The 19,192-nt window shown below is 37.0% G+C and overlaps 1 protein-coding gene across 3 annotated transcripts in view; it reads left to right on the top strand.

Annotated features, from left to right (window-relative positions):
- COL8A1 (collagen type VIII alpha 1 chain) overlaps nucleotides 1-19,192 on the top strand; it is an 88,738-nt gene that overhangs the window by 12,463 nt on the left and 57,083 nt on the right. For 2 of the 3 annotated variants that reach the window (XM_051608217.1, XM_051608210.1), the window contains exon 2: nucleotides 2,465-2,595. The gene's annotated coding sequence lies outside the window, so the exon portion shown is untranslated. Of the gene's footprint in view, nucleotides 1-2,464; nucleotides 2,596-10,487; nucleotides 10,574-19,192 lie in introns of those variants that run through there. The other variant, XM_051608226.1, reaches the window with a different exon arrangement.

Genomic DNA, 19,192 nt, shown 5'->3' with positions numbered 1-19,192 from the left:
GAGCTACTGCCTGTATTGCTTGTGTGGCAAAACAAAGCAGCACATAGGTGAGCGCTATGTTAGGCTCCAGAGAAAGAGGGAAGCAAACCCCTTCTTACCCCCATTTGCACATAGTCAGCAAACATACCCACCACTAGCCTATTATAATCAGCTGCCCTCTTTCTATTATGTGGCTCTGCCACCCAATTGCTCTCTGCTACTCAATGACTTATACATCCTGGTTTGGCTTTCTTAGGAACTTTTATAGTTTAGTACATGATGACTGAAAATTAAATGAGTTAACTGTCTATCAGGCAGAGATCGCTTTCGTCCTTATTCCAGAGGTTATCAAAACATGGTTCATCTACCCAGGTCACCCTCTTCAGTTCCTGGTGCTTCTAGTCATTGTCACTAGTGTGATATGCCTGCACCTGGCAACACTCTCTTCCTAGAAATACACTTCCCACAGACTATGTTCCATTATTTCTACAATCTCATTCATAATCAACATGAAATTCAGTGGCGCAATCAGTTAAAAGCCTCTAAAACAGACAAATGAAAAATCCAAACCTTTGTATTTGAAAAGTTTAAGTTTAAAAAATCCTTTTTATTATGTTACACCCTCTTTGTGTTCCCCTGTGAAATATAACAGGATTTTTAAAGGGTTAAATTATGACACCTCATGTCTAAACAATACTTTTAACACAATTGTATACGAAGGAGAAAAAAATTAAGTGTTCTTTAGCTTGAGTATATCTTCTCTACAGGTGCTTAATGCTGCTCTTAGGGAATGATCTAATGAATCTTTACATATTAATAAGAGAAAACTGAATCTGATGTTGTGCCTAGGCTGTTGGATATAGTTTCACATGTCAACTTTCTCCATGCTCAAGGATATTCCAATTTTGGTTCCATCCTACAGAATATAATATTCAGGGTCATGCTTGAAAGAATGGACACGTTAAACCTACTACAGTACCTAGTAGAAGTTCACATCCTTTAACATATTCCAAATCTACCAGACATCCAAACGGTGGCCATGCTCGGTATTAGCAGGAGCTCTATGACTTTCTGCATTTCTCTCCTGTTGTACAAGAGGAATGACTTTCAGAATATCCACCTTATTTCAGTCAGGAATAGAAGTAGAGGTTTTTCAAGGCAGACAAATGAGTCAGCCACTTGTTCCAAATAAACGGAAATGGTATTCCAAGTTTCCTAGACAGCTTTAAAAACTGCATAGAGCACATCAGCTGCTTAATATATTGTGTTCTACACTTCACATTTAAGAAGCCACAAAATCACATGCTTTTCATTCCAGATATAAGTTGTTTTTACCCACAGCAGTCCAAAGCTGTCAGATCTTGTCTTCATCCTCAACATACATGCTAGCTGTCTTGCTTGTGCCATTCCCAAAAACAAAAGTGGCACTTTTCAGAGTAGGGAGCAGCAGCTGAGGTTCTCAGACTGCCATAAGTATGCTAACTAATACTGAACTAGGTGTTACAGTGTCCGTGATTGCCTTTGCCCTTTGTGTAACAAAGATGTTAATATTTTGCTTTCTGAGGAGGAATGTGGTAAACCTCAGTGAATATATCAGTGACAAAAAAGGCATGAGTTACCACTTAAACTGTACAGTAAAACAGAACATCTATGTAGATAAATAATTATGAGGAGATATATGAAGCAATAAAAATAATTTCTTTACTTAAAACCTTGCCTTAAACAAGAAACATAACTCCTTCCTCCCTCAAGAAAGCTGAATACACTGACTCATGTCTTTGTTTAAGTGTCATGGTAAATTTGTTCTTTTATAACATGTAGTAGTTTAGCTTTGAACTTTTGATTTTTGGAAAAGGCAGAGCGGAAAAATGTTTTCATGGGAGAGGAGTGCACATTCCAGAGCTGTCGACTGTTACTCTTTTATAGGAGGGGAGAAACTACTTAGGTTTTAGGCATTGCTTGATGCAATTTGTTGTCTGGTATTTTGTGATAAACCAAAGCATTTACAGTGAAATACTTTTTTTTTTTCTCTCATTTTTCCAGCTTTTGCTTGTTCAAAACTCCGAACAAGCCTGAAACTGACTGCCACTGAGGAGAGAAAAATTAGCTTTATACGAACAGTAATAGTGATCCTTTGTAATTTACAAACTAGTTTAAAGAGAAAGTAACTCACACTTTACTATGAAGTATGCAGCTACACACAAGCATAATGTGGGAATGCAGACAACATCACTCATAAAAATAAAATAAAACGTGAACCCTTCACAGTGTCTTTGTAACCTGAGCAACAGTTTCAAACACAGTTTTCCTGTGCTGTTTCATGTTTATTTAATGTATTAACATTTGACTACATCAAAAATATTAAAGTAGGAAAATAAAATAAACTTTCTGTAGCTTATTTATTCAAGTAAAGTAAAAAATGTTTCTCCGCTGTCCTGCATATTTTGAAGAGTATTAACATAGCTTTTTTCCCTTCTCTTTCTAGAAAGAGAAGAAAACGCAGATTGGCAGAATTCTTCAAATTTGATACTCAGCACTGTTATGATCTCTTTGTTACTGGATGTTGAGTCTGGATGTCGGAACCGGTACAGTGAAGTACGCTACTATTAAGCTGAGGTAATTCTCTTCCTAACAGTTTAATTGTTTAAAGTATTACAAAAGATGGCCTCCCACCCCCCTATTACCTGCCAATAAAAACATTTTTGGGCAGAACATCAGACTGTGCAATAAAGAATCGGTTGATGTGAAAGACATGAGAACTGATGGTTTTGCTAACAGACAAGCCCCATTTATTAATGAAAATCTAGCAAAGCCGCATTATTTAAGATGACCACACCAAACTGGATTTGGAAACCCATTGCAAATGTCAGCTCCTTTCCCTTCATTGAGGGAATAGTAACATGATAGATGCAATATCTTGGATTCATGGCCTGTTAAGAGACTACTGTACAACCACTGTGGGTATGTCAGAGACTGCAATCTTTGCTGTGTTGGCAGTAAGAGCTAAAGTCATGCAGGACAGAGAGCATAATTAATGAAAAAGCCTAATGCTGAAACAGTGCAATTAGCAAGTCTTTCAAAGTTTTATTTCCCGAGGAAAATTATTGCCATGGAAAAGGATCTGTCTTGTAAAGAAATCTTAACAGATGAAGGCTAGAAGCTGTATGAAAATAACAGCCTAAAGCCAGAGATGAGGAGAGAACCTCTCCATTCACAAAGTCAGAAGATGTCAGAGTATTATTCTGAAAGGCAGGCTTCGCTAAGGACATCAACTGCTTTTCAGGCATACATTGAGTTAAATTTCTACTTACTGGGATGGGCATCCATACAGTAGGAAAAACTGCATTTCTGAAGCCTGCCAGTCTCTGGTTAATAGTGTCCTGTTTTCCCTCAAGACCAGAACTGCACACAGTGCAGGCCTGATGTAATTGTATGTTACATGAATGTGCAACTTAGGATGCAGTTGGGAAGGCAGTCAGTTGCAGAATTGTATTCAAAAAAAAAAAGCAGGTTGATCTGAGGCTAGCCACTGGCCTATAAGAATACAGAAATGTAATTAACTTCAGGGCTAAAGTACATAAAACATTTTCATTAGATTTCTACCGTCACATGGTTTTAATGTATCCCTTCCTTTCCTGGCATATCAGTAATCAAGACACTATAAGTGTTTTGTCCTTTGCCCTAGTAGAATTGCACACCTTTCATAGTATATTAATATTAAAGATGCTTCAGTTTTACTTTGTAGCTTCCTTTTCTCCCCAGTTAAAAAAAAAAAAAAACAACAAACCAACCAGAAATGAAGACAAAAAGCTTATAGAAATACACACCAATACAGCTGAATCAGAAAAATATGGTTAACAAAAAGAATTAATTGCTTTAGATAAGATTTATAACTGGGTTATCATATAATCATCATGGCAGACAAGAGGAAAAGAAAAAAAAAACACAGAACAAAAAATCCACAACAAAAACAGAGTTAGGTGCACAGGAAGATGAGCTTGAGGATAGATATATTCTTATTAGTGTATCTAACAAAGCTGCCTCAGGCTCTACGATTGCTTTCAAAGTAATGGAATTCTGTTACAAGACAGTAACCAACGTGGCATGTAATTCTTTGAGGTCATTTAGAGCCTGCCTGTTAAACAAACATTACTCTGATTTTTTTTTTCCCAAGGATTCATAACATTTCCTGTATACTTTCAGCAATTTTTTGTACTGTCTTCTAAACTATTACTTTGAAACACTGAGAAGCTGTCTGCCTAAAATCAGAACTCTGGTTTCAATACCTTTCTGTTACTAATATTCCTTAAGTTACATTTCAGCTTCCAGTCAAGGTTTGCTGCAACAATTTTTCTTTTGATGCCAGTCCACTGTACTGTACCTTGGATCTCAGCTAGAATGCACAGTACGTCATGTGAACAGTAAAAACAATATAGCTCAACTTTCCCAAAGTAGTTAGAATCAGGAGTTTTAAGAATAATCAAAACCATATTTTTACTAGCAAGCAGAGCCAAAAAGTCATTGAAAGTATATAAATATATTCATACCCGCATTGCACTTCATTATAAAAAGAATCTCACACCCAGGAACACAAAAATTCTTGCAGTGGAATACTGAATAATTGTGGAACAAATAAATGGAATAATACATTGATCTTTGCATGAGAAGTGCATCATAAAAGGCATCCCAGTAAAACAAACTGAATCTTCAGACTCTTTATAAACTGTTTATGACTTTCTTTGAAGACATTAGAAAACTTGAAGGACTTTGTATGGTACAGTATTATTTACAGGAGAAGTATGTATTGCTTATATTCTTTAAGTGACACTTATGTGTGATTTCTTATACAAATGCAGGCAAGCCTGGAAGTGCAAAGTCTGTCACTAAATATTTTGGAGCAACTTAGTCTTGGGTAACGCAAATAGATAGGTTCCAGTCAGTTTGATATTTGATGTCAGCAAGTTACTCTACATGTGAGGAAACATCTGAGTAAATACGATAGTCTAGTTCTTAAAGATGTTATTTACGTGCATGTGTCTTCATGGGGCTTGTGTCTTTACCCAATCTGGATTTAGACTGCTGTCACTGACAGCAGAATAGAAATTGTTACATGTTTCCCCTCTTGATTTTTTTAATTATTTTTTTTAAATATTGGCTTTCTTTTCACTGCTGTCTACAAAGGCCGATTTATGAATATTGGCATAGTACCCTATGTAGAACACAGAGTCAATAGCAATGATTCATGGAATTTTTTTACAGTTTGCTGTATTTTTTTCTAATGCTCAGAGCCCATATAGGCAAGAAACTATTTCCCATACTGTGAGATGGAGATACTGCTCACCCCTTTGTAGAATATAAAGCTGAGAAACTGAAATGGAAGTGATTTAGTCAAAACTAAACACTTTCCTCATCTCTGAAGGGTAGCAATGCACAGTTCAGCCAAATTGTGGCTACCTGAATCACAGATTTTTAAGTTGTTCTAACCACAGTGTAGGCACAGTTAAGCTGAATGATTTCACCATTCGGAATTATATCCCACGTAACTTTGTTACTTCAGTAATGTCAGAAAATGCAGGAACTGGGAAGTCATATGATCTGTAGGAAAGCAAATATTGTGGTTTCTAAGAAAAATATTTATTACCAAGCAAGCTATTTTGATTTATTAAATGATAGCTTCCTACCATAGTGTTTTTTGATATGGTGCTCAAAACCGCAATGATTGTATGAAGCCAGAACCTTATTTGTTTAAAGGCATCCAATAGTGTTTTTCTTAATAGAAATATCAGTTCATGACAATGCCAGGTTCATAGAATCTCATCCAGGAATAAACTCTTGACAATTTTTTTTTTTCCTAGTGTCCACTAAGCCAGTGCAGGCACTGTGTCTCGCTGCTAGTCTTCTAAGAGTAGATTTATAGGATGTTATAATTAACAACAGGTGATGGGCAGCACTACATGCATACCAAGTGAAGTGAAAAGACTGGCAGCTCAAGAGCCATTTGTGAATCATCAAAACTTTTCCCTGGATAAACTCAGTAGTGATACTGGTAGGTTTTCTGGTTGGTTGTTTTGTTTTTGGTTTATTTTTCCCCAGCAGCACCACTCATTTTTTATGTAAAAAATTAGGGACATCATACAAGGAAAGGCGAAGAGACCAGGGGGTGTTTAGTCTTGAGAAGACTAAGAGGGACCTTATTAATGCCTATAAATATCTGAAGGATGGATGTCAAGAACGGGCCAGTCTCTTTTCAGTGGTGCCCTGTGATAGAACGAGGGGAAACAGCACCAAGCTGCAACACAACAGGAAGTTCCACCTCAACATGAGGTAAAACTTCTTTACCTTGAGGGTGATGGAGCACTGGAACAGGCTGCCCAGAGAGGTTGTGGATTTTCTTCCTCTGGACACTTTCAAGACCTGTCTGAATGTGTTTCTATGTGACCTGTTCTAGGTGCTCCTGCTGCAGCAGGGGGGTTGGACTCGATCTTCAGAGGTCCCTTCCAACCTCCATAATTCTATTATCTGTTTTTACAGTTATGTAGCTTTTCCACCTCCATGTTTACCTATCTATAAAATGAGACTGGTTGTGCTTCCTTACACACATAGGACTTCTTGAGGTATTACAGACAAGTCCGCACACAACATTTTAAGATGATGCAGATTCTTAAGAGGCAGTTGCATCTTCCTTATTCTAGCTCTCTGAAACCCTCATTCTGTACAAACACAAAGGAAAATAAAAGGCTCAAAACATACATATCCTCCACATCAATTTTAAGAAAAGCAGTTCTTCAGCTTAGGACTGAAAAGTAGATAGGCAGACACTGAAAAACATGAATCAGCAGAACAAAAATATGTCCCAAATGAGTTTTCACTTGCATAATTAAACATTCTTTTCTTTTTTTCTTCTGTTGTGGGAATATAAGTGAGGCAAAGTATGTTGGGAAAAGCAATGGTTTCATTTAACAGTGTGGAGAAGGACTTGTATCTCAAATCTACCAATAGATCTAACTTCTATGAATTGTTTCCAATATACTAACCTGATCATGATATTAATGAGTTAATTACCTGTCATTACATACTGATTATAACAAATGAGTATTTTTTAAAATAAAAAACCTCTGTTTCAGATTATCGGCTCCATATCCTCATTGACAGTAATAAATATTTTAGTCTTAAGTGGTAGAAAGATGTAAATAAGAATGTTAAAAAAAAAAAAAAGGAAAATCAGTATTTGTACTATAGAAGGGACTGGAGATTTTTGATAGATACATTCCACATTCCTGTCATAGTTCCATGGGTTCCTCTACAAATAGTGCTGATACATTAAATAAATCTCTACTAAAGGCCTTTTTTAGGGTGTTTATTCCCTCTTTTATCCTCCTCACCCCAAGATACACTTGAATGGGTAAAATTAAAGCTCTTGGCATTACTATATTAGAGACCAAATAAAATTATTCTAGCTTTGTGCCACCTGACTGCCAACAGGAACACATGGTGCTAAAAGTTGGAGTACTTTACAAAAGTAGGAAGCTCACATTAGCAGAACCCTCTGTTCACATTGACTATTGAAAAGCATGTTTATCTTTTTCTGAGCTTTTGGGATCACTGTACACATGGACTGATTTTTAGGACCTGAGAGAACCTAAGCTATGACACACTATGTAAGTTTGCACACACTATCGCAGTAACATGGATGTCCATAATGAAAAGTGATCCACTTTTATGCCCATCCCTTGCCTGTGATTCTACAATGGGACTACTTGTCTCAAATCCACCAGTGAACATTACGTTGTATGTTTACTCAGCACAACCCAAACTACTACTAGCTTTTTAGACATAACACTATGTTAACCTCATTGTGAATTGGAGTCTCAACTGATTTTGTTAAACTGCTTTATTATATAGTATTGACTATAAAGTGAGACAATTGTAATGGTGAATTTATCCTTCCTGTTCCAGAGTTTACACTTCATTAAAATTCACATAACAGTGCTTATCTATAGTTGAGAGACAAAGTTACCCAGGGGAACACTTGTTACTCTGGGTAATTAATCAGAGGTGATGGGAAATTTTTCTTAGTGTTCCTGATAATCTCTAGAGCATCATTCAACTGTGAAACTTTGGCCTCACTGAAGTGGAAAGCAAGTTTCATCAGTAACTAGAATAGGCCAAGACATTTCTCACAAAGCACTTAACGACCTGGTGTCATCTGGCAAAGCTGCTCTATTCAGTCTTTTTTCAGAGCTGGAGAAATAGTTCATTTCTGTCAAATATTTCATACATAACAAGCCCCTTGTTTTGGTAATCATAGGCACATATTAAGAAAAGTTTTACACATTCTTTAGGGTAAATAAATTTTTAAAGGGCTTGAATCTATACAAAGTTTTGCAGCTCAGTGAACTTGAAATCACATCCTGAGTAGAAAATTTGCAGTTTTGCCTAGGCAGGGAGAAAAAAGGTAGGACAGTCAAGATGCTTGGAGATACCAAGTTTGTTGGTATTTTTATTATTAAAAAGGAGGGGAAAAAAAAAAAAAGGAAACACTCCCTCTATCAGGTACCCAAATTTAGATGTGTTACTTAAAATAACAATCACTTTAAAAAAAAGCTTCATCCAATAACATTTTATTTTCACGTGGCTATGCATAAATTTTAAAATTTGTGTATGTAGGGGCCAAACAGTGGTATGCTTTTCTTGTTGAAGTGCTTCAGGATAGTTAATCTTTTGCTGCACAAAAGTAGTAGGAATTTTTAAAAGACTGAAAACATTTCCAATTCAAAAGTACCATCTTCCCCAACACAAAGAACTATCCAACTATCCAAGCACAAAATAGAGCCAGGTTTCTTAGAAAAAGTTCAGTGACTTAGACAAATAATAAATCAACTTGAAACTGAAATAGCAATTTTATTTCCTCTGTTCGGCTCTTTCAGGTGTGACCTTGAGTCTAGAAAATGAATTAATACTTGTTTTACATTCTTACCAACTATTCAATAGTTTAGCTGTCCTCGTCCTAGAAACAATATTTTTCCAGCTATATCTACTTAAAACAACATTATTTTAGGAGATCCAAAACATACAAAATATTTGAATCATGAAAAGTTAAGAGGCATAAGTTTAGAGGCTAAATTAAAAATTAGGAGTTTGAATGATGAACTAATTACTGTTTGTGAGCTAATGACATGCTAAAGGCTGCTTAGCAATAGCCATGGAACTCAAAGACAGAGCTGTAGGAATTTTGTCGTAAAGAACTTAAAATCTTGCTCCTTACCTGTAAAAGACATTCACATTGCTTACCTGATCTGTTTGTATGTCCTGTTATGTTGATTTAGAGCAGCTACAGCTACCTCAGTCAGAGGAGTGACTGTAGTTAACACTACTCTTTGATGTTATACGTTTTACACCAGGAATAAAATTAACTATCAGCTGATAGACAAGTCATCTTTGATTTGGCAAATTGTATCTTTCATTTATGCAAGCACACACGTCCATGTACACATACTTATAAATATAAGGAAGTTTTCCTTTTGGGGGAGGGTACAATAAAACATTTCCTTTAAAATCAAGTCGTATAGAAACAAACAATATAAACTATGCTGTATTTGAGCTATAGGAATAAGGGATAGGAATGATGGACGCTCTTTGCCAAGGACACTTTGCTCTACTTGTTGGATCTGCTGCTTTGAACACTAAAGGAGCAGAAGGGTCACATCTACAACCCCCCACGAGGAGAAGCAGACTAGACAGATGGCAAAATTGTCCAAACACATTATTCCGTCCCGTAATATACATCCCTCTCTGTATCAATTCCGGGATCACGGAAGTCAACTCCTTTTTTTTTATTATTTTTTTTTATTTTTTTTTTATTCTCTCCCATCCATGGCTGGTATCTGAGCAGGACTCCCATCTGTTCATCACTGTTGATCCCTGGGCCTGTGCATTCCTGACCCTCATAACTCTCCCCTCAGCTCCTGTTTGCTCTGCCGCTCTCTCTGGCAGTGGTCCAGGATTTTTCAGAACTGCTCACAGCTCAGGAGAGTGCCAGGGGAGGTGCTCGAGGTAGGGGGAGGCAATAGGGGCTTTGCACATTCCTGCACATATTTGTACATATTTTCTTTTATCATTAGTATTTAATTAAAGCTGTCTAGTTTAGTTTTCAATCAGGAAGCCTCTCTCCTTATTCTCCCTCCTTCCCCTACCTGGGTGGGATGGGGAGGGGATTGAGAGCATTATTGTCATTGGTTTAATCACTGATCCTGAGTTAAACTGTGACAACAAACTCTGCTCACACTAATACCCATGGAGATAGTGGGACACTTTATGTCATTGTATCAGGAAAAATCTCTGGTAGCAAAGGAATTTAAAATATCCAGGCTTTTCACAGATTATTATCCAAACTTCACAGGTTCACTTGTAGAGCACCAGAAACTTAAATATGACTGCCCCTAAAACTCTGCAGACATAAAGGTTAGAAACCAGCTGTAACTTTATCTTTGCCTGAGCTTAGCTCTACACCTAGCACATCAGAGTACTGGAAAGTAGAACAGGCTACCGGAAAGATCAGAATTTGTTGAGCCTTGGGACCAATGGATTAAAAGTAGTAAGTATTAATATTCTTTATTTTTTAAAAAGTCAATCCCAACTTACAATATTTTAGAAATTAGTGAGAAAAAAAAGCCACTAGAGAGATCTGGAATATTCATAGAAAAATTAAAGATGGAAAATAATTAGATCATCCAGCCTGTTTTCCTGTCAATGCAATATTGTTCCCTGCAGTATATTTTCTAGTGCTTAGTTTCTGAAGTCCCTTGAAAAGGGAGATTCCAGCATTTTCTTTGGAGACATCCTAGTACACTCTGTCAGGAAGGTATTTCCTCCTTCTGTTCATTTCCTGCATCTTCTTATTTCCTCTTCCACCCAATAATTCATCTTCCTCTTAGGTACCAGGGCCCTTCAGTAAACCAGAGGGGATATTATGTCAACAGGACCAGATATTCCAAGAACAGGATATTCCACAGTATAGAAATCTATGGCAGACAATTTTAGGAGACCACTCCAGTAGCCTCCTTTTATTTACTGCTCTTGGTATGCCAGAAGGAAGAATGCATCTGAAAGGTGCTTGGCCAACTTTTAACATTTGTAATATAATTATTCAGTATGAACTTCAGGAAGATTATCTACTAAAACCAAAGCTTGGCTGCCTCAGATCAGGTTAGGAGGACAGCCCACAATGAACAATAAGCTCACTGTATATCATGTCACTAGTGGATTTGTCCATTTAATTAAATGGACACAAAAAAAGAGGCCTGAAGACAGAGCAGAAAAATATGGAGATGTTCTTGACCCAGTGGTGAATGAATACAAAACCATCTGCGCCATATGAATGTACTCAGAACTGTATCACATGTAGGTACAATATTCTCATGCAACAATTACAGTCATGCTATAGATGCAGCAGCACACACCAACTCATTCCAAGCAGTTCTGTTATTGACAGAGCAGTTGAGGGAAAATTATTACCACTCAGCAGGCTGTGTGCAGACTCAGCATCCTGAATTCCTTCTCTGTGTTTGTGAAGAGATCCCTCTGCAGTTCCCACAAAAGCTGTGGTTCATAAGGAACACCATGGCCTGAGTGTTTTTAGACATCTAAAGAGTCAGTATAAGACAGGAATTTCAGTGTGGTTTGCTAAGTGGAAGTGTTAACCTTGTCAGATTGAGTTATGTAGGCTTCTAACATGAGCAGTCCAAGTCTGCCACCTTGATGAAAACGTTAAGTAATATAGGTAATGATAAACAGCATTCTTGATCTAGACATTTAGCTCTGCCTAGAAGGGGCGTAACTAGAGCACTTAGGTATATTTTCTTAGAATAAAAACAAGTGTCAAATATATTTTTGTTCTTCAAATTTGAGCAGGTGGGCTTTGGTCTTGCAAAACAGTTTTCAGCAGGGAATGATTAAGTTTCCATTACCTAATCCAAAAGACTGGCTATATGTAGAACAAAAATGATGAAATAATTTGGTTGTAATCTGTCTCTTTGAAGGGACAGAAATATTCTTGGATGTGTCCTTTGTTTTGACACATTTGTATCAATGACAAGTCCAAAGGCAAAGTTGGGGTATTACTACTGTCTCAGCCTCAGTTGGTTCTAGTACTATCACTGACAGAATCCCTTTGACAGCAAAGGCACTTTCTCTTTGAATGTAATTGTTGTTGAAGGTGTTTAAATCATCCAGAAGAGAAAAGGAAATAGTTGTACAACCAAGTTGTGTAAATCCAGAAAGTTTAACTTGTAAGTCGTACAAGGCAATTCAATTTTAATAAATCTTTGACTTCTCCTGTAGAAAGAAAGTGCAGCAAGAAGAGGTGCGTCAGTACCTTATTTCAATTAAAAGTCAGAGAGGTAAATCAGTGTCTTCCTTTTCCTCTTGTACTGTAACTGTCTAGGGTGCTGCTTACCTCAGCAGCATTAGTTTGAGGAGTGAAATCTAACAAGTGAAAGACAAGCAAACCTGGAGCGAAAAACTATGCTGAAGAACAGGTCATTGTATACTTCAATTAAAGAACTTTAAGAACATTGAAAAAGGAGAAAAGCAGAACAAAAGTCCTGTGAAATGCAAGATGTTTGTCCTGAACTACAGAAAACTGCATGATCTTCAATTGATGACCAGTTTTTATTTTTAAAGATATGTGAGACTTTTAAAGGGGATTTTTTTAATTATGACATGAGTAGGAAAATTTGTACTTGTTGCTTTTAAGAGAGGGAAAAACCATTTAGAATATTGGGCAGGGCTGAACATAGGAAGATTCATAAATTAGCAACACAGTAATCACTGGTCACACCAGTATGCAATGCTTCTTGCTTTCAGTGATGCACTCCCTGGGAAGGAGGAGTAAAAGTCCATTGGGCACATCCATGATGCTTCACTTGGCAGTAAATGTAGGCTCTATGGAAAGGCATTGCTTGTGAAGGCACTGGAAGACTTGTCCCATTTGAGTGGGGCAAGCTTCATCCATGACACAGAGTGTTTCTGACAGCAAATTATAAGGTACCTAAGCTACTTTTTAATCAATGCTCTAACAGGCAGTCAAGTAAAGAACAACCACACATATCCATTGAAGGTTATGTTTATGGATAGGACTGCAGTTTGGGCAAGCCTCCTATTAGAGACTGAGGTAGCTTATTTTCTATTGAATCAACAGTCACAGCAACTGTGAAAAATAAAAAATACCTTCTTGCATGCAAGTTACCTTCTGTAATGTTTCTGTGTATTCAGTCAAATGCACAATCAGAAAACTTAGAAAAGCACAGTTTCCCTAAAAAGTCAGGTGGGAGAGAAATCAGATTTGAGGGCTTTTTCTCCTCTATAAGCACCAACACTCTAATATTTGTCTGAGCTGGTGTTAGGTGCATAAAATTGGAAAGAAAAGGTTTTTATACACACTTAACGCCATTTCCACTCCTATCCACAAAAAACAAAAGCTTCTTTTTCCTCATTCTAGTCCCTTCTGCTTACAGCAATCAAATAACTCATGTATCTGCTCATTTAGGAATCCATCATCAGAAAAAAAAAAAAAAGAAAAATCAAAAGCCAGAAATGCAGATACCACACACCCCCAAACACACCATGATTGGAGTTTGGCAGGTATAAAACAGAGATATGGGCAAGCAATATAAAACAGCATAAAGCTAGCTGATTTGCACCCTAGCACATCCAAAATTAGCCTGTTTAATGAGCCAACCCATCACCTCTTAGAATACAGGTGGAACATTCCCTTGAGGTACATTCCTGTTTTCCTCTCATTGTCCTTTAGACTGGAGAGGAATGGTGCTTTCTCCTTTATCTGGGACAGACAATTCCACAGCCTAAGTTACTACTTCGATAAAACACAGCGGGAAAAAAGCTTCCTAAATCCAAATTACCAAGAATAAGCACACCAGGAATATTAACATATAATTTGAAACAGCTTCCAAGCTCATTGGTGGCATTGCCTTGAAACAGGCCAGCAAAGAGGATGAAAACAAGTAAATATAACAAAGCGTAATTCGTTTTAAATTTTTTTCACGTCTAAAATAACTTCTTTATAATGCAAGTACGTTTTTCCTGGAAGACTCACAGCAGCGCCAGATTATGACCTGGTTCATTCCTTTTCCAGTCAGCAAAAGAATCTCTGTTCACCAGCCAGAACACTTGCTGTCTAATTCAGTTGTGAGCAACATGAGGAACTTCAAGACTCTGTATTCACACATGTGAAAACCACCTTCTTTAATTAATTAGCCTTACACATTTTACACTGAACAGAGCAAAACCTTTGTGGCTCAGCAGTTGTGAGTGTCTGCCAACAGAAGCCGGCTTGATAGAAACCATTTACATTTAAGCCTCAGTTGATATTCCGTGCTGTTTATTTCTTAGCTGCTGCCTCATCCCAGCTTCTTTAGCTGCTCTACATCCTGGAAATCAACTCACTGCAACTACAATTTCTGGCAAGTGGGAGAGGCTATGAAAGCTGATGAAAACCTTGCTGTTGTTTGTACTGTCCCTTGCAGCACCAGCTCAGCCCAAACTGCTTCCTCAGGTATTTTAGTAATGCTACTAAAACCACAGGTTTCCCAGCTCGATGTACAGCAACACAAACCACTGTCACACTTTGGGTGTAAAATGATTGATGATGGCACCTCACTGTGAGGAGCAGAGGGCAAGTTTTCATGTGGAGGTCATAGCCAAGTCCTCTAACAAAATTCCAGTGAATTTTTAGCTCCCACTCAAAACTAACATGGTGTTACCTGGTCTCCCTTCTCTGTCAGATCTGACACTTAAGCTCTGCCAGCCACAAAACAGTTGCTAAAATAAATACGCAGCACAACTACTGAGCAGTATTTCCACTTCTGTTCCACCCTTCGTTCATGCTGTGAAGACAGAGTTTCTCCAAAAGAAAGAAGCAAATCTGTAGCCTTTTTGACAGAAGACCTCAATTTTGTATTTGCTTTTATTTTACCAAAGCTTATACAGTATGCAGCTGTATTGTTCAATAATTTTGATATAAGCGATAGTATTTAGTTTAACACCGTCGATTTCTGCAGAGTAATTTCCCCAGACAGCAGTGTGTTTGATTGCATGATTGCACAACTCCCTCCATATGGTGTCTGACACAAACTCTCCACTTCAATGTTTGTCAGGACATATTTATCAAATACACTAATTTATCTTCTGTAAGAATATTTTGCAATGTAAACTCTCTAAAGAGCATAAAGAAATAAAAGCATACAGACCTTAACTCCACACCTATTATCACATAACTAAGTTGTCATCTTTCTTTCCTTCCTTTTTAAACTATCCTGAATTTCAGGTAAAAGTTTTACACTTATGAATTTTGGAGATAGGATGTGTGGTTTCTTGAAGCATGTTCCCACCTCCATAGTAAGATCCATTGAACATTTCAAATGAAGTGACTCTCAAACTATGTGTAAATTTGTATGCAATAGTCCACATTTGCTTTTTTGGTTTGATAGAGGAACTCAGATTCTTCTTTTCTTATAAGCATCTAATGGAAAGATTCCAATACAGAAACACAATTAAAGCAGCAACGCAAAGGCTTTATTATTTTGTACTTTATTTCCTGCAGTTAAATCTGATTTATATGATCTCTGACTGATTTCACAGGTCTCTAGGCTAGTCAAGACATTTTTGCTTTGAGTCATTTCCTTGCCCAGGCAGGAAAAAAAACACCTCAGCTTCAAAAAGGGAACAAGCTTGTCTTTCTACCTCCACTGCTGAATACAAGACAGGGCAGGAAATGATTATGAGGCAATAAAAGGAGCATACATACTTCTTGTGTGTGTTCATGTACTATATTCCATGAAGGAGATAATTTAATGCATGGATTTCTAGAAAATATTTTAAAACCAGTAACACATTACTCTTCAGTCATGGATCAATGCTTCTTTACGGTACTTTAAATGCATAATAAGAAAGCAGACTCCTATCTGAAGGGCTTTACATTCTAAAGTAGACCTTCTAGTCCTCCATCAGATGCCAGTGTGGGTCACAAACCTGGCCATGTTACAATCTCACTTTTAAGGGTGGGTTAAGTATCTTTGCATTTAAAACAAAATACTGTTACCAGATACCAGATGATTCCCTATTATAAATGTAAGCAAAAATAGGACAGCACAGTTCCACTTTGTCAAGTGCTCCCTAAGAGAAAGCAAATGTCTTCTTCATAATGTGATAGGTACAAATTAGACAGTGTTTTTCATGTCATTCATTGGGACATCATTCACAGTTTTCTGTGGATATTAATGTTTGAAACTTTTAGCATTTATTTCTTTATACCCAGACTTCATTTCACTCTGCTCATGAAACAGACTGATTTATTGGCATCAATAAGATCTTATATTTGTGTATACATATATATAGATATTTATAGATAAATCTATAGTGAATTGAAACGGAAACTCAATTAGGGTGCTTACATGGGGACTTTGAACGATGTTTATGAGATCAAGTTTGAAGTAAAACCCAGACATGTTCCATTTCTGTTTTGTACCACAAGTGCAGCTAGGAAACATACTTCAGTGAGTCACATCTTGGAAAAGAAAAAGACAAATGTCTAAAAATGCAATAATAGTAAGATATTGGGAAATTAACACTAACTGAGCTAGCAGACTTGTTCGTAGTTCTTCTGGTCTTTTTGGGATGTTTCTTCAGCTACCCAGTTAAAAAGATAATCAGTTCATTTGATGACGTTATATCCATAACAAAGAAAAAGCAGCAGAATTTATTTGTGTTCTTGTCCTGTACGCAGCCAAGTAAGGCCACAGAAGTTGAGACTCCAGAAGGACGGGAATTTGCCCTTTCAGCCTTTGGCTGATCAACAGCCCTTCACATTTATTTTTTTCAGGTCTTAGAGTTCCTTGCAAATATAATGAACACCTACCAGTGCTTTAGTCATGCAAGATAGGTAGCATGATACCAGCTTACCCTGGTATGAAACTGCAATTGACATGGTCTAATTCCCTACAGTGTGGTCATGCTTATGTACTTACAGAAACAAATGTGAAGAGGATAAGCATCAACAATTTTACTGGTATCATTATACATCTATAGGGGTTTTACTTGCCCAGATGTAACCATTACACATTCACATATAAAACAAATAAAAAAGGAGAAAAGGTTGCAATAAGTCATGAAATGCAATTAATTTGTCAAAATTAAGGCCCTTGATGAGTTCAGAATCTTTCCTTACTGATTCTGACTTTTCACTTCATCCTTACTTTTTGGCCAGAGTAAGAGCAGTGTAGAAGTCACAGTCCAGTGCCTCTATAAAGCCGAGGAGTTGGCTAGGTCCTGCAAGTAATTTACTGGCAGTGTTTGGCTCTGAAAGTCTCTTGTTCCCCTTATTACATTCCCTAGTTGGGAGATTTTGAGTTAGGGCTTCATCTTTTGTCACAAAAAACCAGTCTTATCTTCTCTGCCACAAGTCAGGGATTTCCTACCTTGTAGGGGTTGAATCAGAAACAGGACCAAAGTATTCCTTACCTGAAGTAACCTTTTTAAAAGCATATTAATAAAACAGCTGTTTGCTCCATCCATTGCATTTGCAAGGATATACTGACACCTTTTCAAAGTCACTAGGAAATTATTTTGAAGCAGAAGCAAAGGGAAAGATATCCAACAAGTCATTTGATTTATTGCAGCAACCCTCTCATATATGCAGTGTTAAAGTGATCTTATGGTTGGCTGTAGAAATGCTAAGTATTTCAATTCAGTGGAAAGATTTAAAGGAATATGTGTTACACATATGCTTTTGTAATTACATCAATATGTTAAAAAAAAAAAAAAAAACAACACACACAGATTTTAAAAAGTGCTAAATCACTGTATATTGTATACAAGCTCAACTAAGAGCTTACCTTAGAGAGAAAAGTGAAAAGATATATCCTCCAGGCCAGACAGCAAAAGTTTTGGCAACTCTAAAGATCTGGAATGTCTCTACATGTAGGTGTGATTCAAAACAGTACACACACATTTGCAACAAGATCTGCAATTCCTCACCATGCTACCAAAAATGCTAAAGGAGGCTGATAGTTCATATACTACCTTGGCTGAGCCTGTGTATTCACCAGTCCTAGATACCATTACTAGTATTCTCAGCCTTCTGCACTGATTACAGGACTTTATATCCCAGCAGTCCCTAACACTTTTGTAAACAATGTTATTCTTGAGAAGTACCACTTGCAGGGCTTACATTTCTTTTTATTTTTACAGAAAGCAAAGCTAATGTCACTATGATGTTTCCTTGTCTATCCATCTGTTCCTCCCCCCAACAACTTTTGAGCTTGCTGGGCAATTTGAAACTCATCTTGAGAGAAGACTAGACTTCCAATGTTAGGACAAACAATTTGTGGAAGAAAGCCTGATATTTTGCCTGTTTAAAAGCAGAGCAAGTTCTTTCCACTGCTTATTTGGTTTTCCTCCTACAGCTTCGGTTTAGTAACACATTCTAATCTACAAAACAACTTAAAGCATTTTGGATTTGGAATTAACAATATGACAGAAAAACAGAGCAACAACCATTCTGGTCTACGTGTATCCTAGTGAAAGGAAGATAGATGCCATATCATTCCATTGTCCAGCAAGGTGACTGTGTACTAGATTTACCTAAAAGAACAGATGAAGGGATCACCACTCTGTTGCCAAAGAAAGACTCACCAAAAAAACCCTATAAAGGTAGCAAAACCTGAAAGTTTATCATGCAATCTACTGTATTTACTACTATTAAAATACTATATTCCATTATTTATTATTTTTAATTCAGTTTCTCTCATTTGTGTTAGGGATTAACAAAATGAATTAGTAATATAATGCCTTATAAAATGGTAAAACATTCTTTAAAATGTTTAAGTCCACAAATTTGGAAATAAATAAATGATTGCAAGAGACTTACGTCAGGCTCCAGGAAAAGAGTGAAGTCATCTTCAGACTGTTGTAAGGAGTACTGTCTCTTACAACAGTACATTCCTTTTAACACAAAGTCAGAATCCCTTCTGTCTTGCTTTTGTGACTTAGAATCTAAACTACATCCACTGCAGACATGTTTCAGGCTTTGTAATTTTCAAACATTTTTATTAAGTCCTTAAGGATCCACAGAGGGCCCTGTTGACCCCTTTGACTTCAGATACCACTCCTACTTACTTAAAAAAGAAGTTTTGCTTAA

This window comes from Apus apus, chromosome 1 (assembly GCF_020740795.1).
Source record: "Apus apus isolate bApuApu2 chromosome 1, bApuApu2.pri.cur, whole genome shotgun sequence".
Lineage (NCBI taxonomy): Eukaryota > Metazoa > Chordata > Aves > Apodiformes > Apodidae > Apus > Apus apus.
The sequence above is the reverse complement of the archived record's forward strand: the minus strand, read 5'-3'. Positions and strand labels throughout refer to the sequence as shown.